The 2783-nt window shown below is 33.0% G+C and overlaps 1 non-coding gene across 1 annotated transcript; it reads right to left on the bottom strand.

Moving 5' to 3' along the window:
• Window positions 1-396: 396 nt before the first annotated feature.
• Window positions 397-503, bottom strand: LOC141503582 (U6 spliceosomal RNA). The gene has a single exon (XR_012472928.1). It is a non-coding gene; the product is annotated as a U6 spliceosomal RNA (small nuclear RNA).
• Between the last annotated feature and the right edge of the window lie 2280 nt (window positions 504-2783).

The raw sequence follows: 2783 nt of genomic DNA on the forward strand, positions 1-2783 counted from the left end.
TATACATTGATCTCAGTTGAATGTGATGACAGAGAAATCATATCCTTAACAAAGGAAAATAAAATATGAGATAGTAAAATTACATAATAAGATAATTTTTTTTCTAATTTGAAGGTCTTTGTTCAAAGTCCGTAATTCTTTCTCTGGATACAGATGGTATTCTCCATCACAGACAGCCCAAAATTTGTGTCCCTGGCTGTTGCACAGATGGAATGAGCAAGTCCATCAAGGTTGAACATCACCCCCATGTTGCTGTTAGGGTGTACAATGTCTTTCTGGTTCTGTTCATCTCACAGCATCAGCTCATGCAAATCCTTCCAGGCTTCCCTGAATTCCCATCCTTCCTAGTTTCTAATAGAACAATAATGTTCGATCACATACATATACCACAGTTTAAAAAATATGGAACGCTTCACGAATTTGCGTGTCATCCTTGCTCAGGGGCCATGCTAATCTTCTCTGTAGCGTTCCAATTTTCGTATATGTGCTGCCAAAGCGAGCACTATAATTATTTTAAATATAATTTCTCTTCCTATCTCTAGCTGCTGAACTTTGTTGCTAATATATAGAAATGCTGATGATTATATGGGTTTGTTTCATATTCTGTAACTTAGATATAGTTGTTAATTATTTTATCTCGTTTTTTAGTTGATTCTACAGGTCTGCCACAGAGGGATAGCTTTGTTTCTTCATTACCTATTTGATTCCTTCAATTTCCTTTTCTTCTCTTCTTTTTTATAGCTGGCATTTCTAGTACAAATAAAATTATATGATGGGCATCTTTGCTTCAGCCATGATCTCACTGGAAAGACTTCTATATTATACCTGTTACAGAAAAGGCTTGCTGATAATTTTAGATAAATGCCACTTATTTTAAGAAAAGCTCAATTTATTGCTTTGTATCTGGCGTTTTTAATAGGAATCAGTGTTGCATTTTATAAAACCTTTTCTGTATCTATTAGTCATATTATTTTTGTTTTTGTTATTGATATGATTAGTTATGTGGATAATTTTCTAAAGACTGAACCAGCCCTGCATTTCTGATATAAATTCCACCTGGTCACATCATATGATATTTGTTATTGTTTTAATTTCCTTACTAGTATTTTATTTAAACTTTTTGTATCAGTATTCATTAGGATAATTCGTATATTGTATACTTGTTTAGCTATATCAACACCATATTTCTGCCCCGAAAGGAATTTGGAAGGTCTCCTTCTTTGCCTACTTTTTTCATATTGTTATATAGTATTAGAATTAATTGTTCTTTAAACGGTTGGTAGAATTGACTTGTTTACCCTTCTGGATTTTGGAGACTTTTAGACTAATGGCTTGTTCAATTTCTTTTTCATAAAGTGGAACTCTTTAAATATTTTATTTCCTTTTCTGTTAATCTGAAAAACTTATATTTTTTGTAAATATTCATCTATTTCACTTAGATTGTCAGATGTATTGGCAAGCAGTTCGGCAAAATAACTCTGAATTATTGCTTTTTAACTACCTCTTCATTGGTTGTGAATTCATTCAACCCTTTTCATTTTTGATACTGATTATTTAGTTTAATTCTTTTTTTCATCAAATTAACTGGTGGTTTGTTTATTGGCTTTTTTCCCTATAAAGCAAACCTCTGACTTTATTTAATTCATTTATTTTCTTAGTTTCAGGCTTATTAATATCTCCTTTGGATTTTCAGAATTTCCAATTAGATGTTTAATTAGGCATTTTAAGTGTATTCTTTTTTAGACCTTGCACCTAGTGCCAAAGAAGGTTCCCCTTGTGACCAGTTGTCTAATCTCCTTACTGAGTGAGAGTTGAGAGCACCAGAAGTTACAGCAGCTGATGACTTGCCCCCAGTATATCCTCCTCCTGGCTTCCTGGGACCGGTCTATTGCTGGCTTACTCTGATTTACTAAGAAACTCTGAACCTCACTCCACTAACACTCAGTGAGACTGATCTTTTCTGTCAACCTTGTAAATTGTCTTGGGCTCAAAAATTGTTTAAGTTCATCTTTTTGTTGGTTCTGCTACTTCAGGATTCCCTTTGAGGTGTTATTTTAAAGTTGATTGGAGGGGATTTGGGGAAAGCTTAGGTGAGTAACTGCCCTGGTTCTGCCTCCCTGATTTTTTTAAAATAAATATTTTGAAAGGTCAGTACATTTATATGCTATGAGAAGAAGTCTGCAAAATGTAGTCTGTTTCTTTTTTTATAGTCACTTTCTAAAAGCATCTTTGACTGAAAAGAACTTGGTTCCTGGACTAATTCATTTTAACTCAGTTAACTACTGTTATGTTGAATATTTTGCATACAATCACTTATTGCCTTCTGAAAATTAAAAGAGTAATCATATCATCTAAAAAATCTGTTTGGTGACACTGTTTTACTCATAAAAATGTAGTTCAGTTGTGGAAATTATGACTGAAATTATAAAGCCACCGTATCTAAAAAGAGTCAAGTTGCAATACTATTGAAGGTAAAAAAGAGATGGGAAAAACATTTCTTAAAAGGGAAGTAGAAAAGTTATTTGATGCTTGCTACCTGCATAACTAATTGTAAATGATTCTACAAGAGAATTTGAGCCTTTTTTCTGCTTGAGCTTTGAAACTTCATATTTCCCCATGTCATCATGTTTACAGGAGGGATAACAGTATGGAAAACAACTTCCTCCAAGGATTGTTGCTCAAGACATTAACCTCAAAAGACCTTGTATTTTGATTTATTTGAAATCTAGAAGGAAATTAAAGATCTAGTAAAAAGGAAAGAGGAAAATTCAGGTTTTTCAGTT

The sequence above is a fragment of the Macrotis lagotis genome, chromosome X, assembly GCF_037893015.1.
Source record: "Macrotis lagotis isolate mMagLag1 chromosome X, bilby.v1.9.chrom.fasta, whole genome shotgun sequence".
Classification (NCBI taxonomy): Eukaryota; Metazoa; Chordata; class Mammalia; order Peramelemorphia; family Peramelidae; genus Macrotis; species Macrotis lagotis.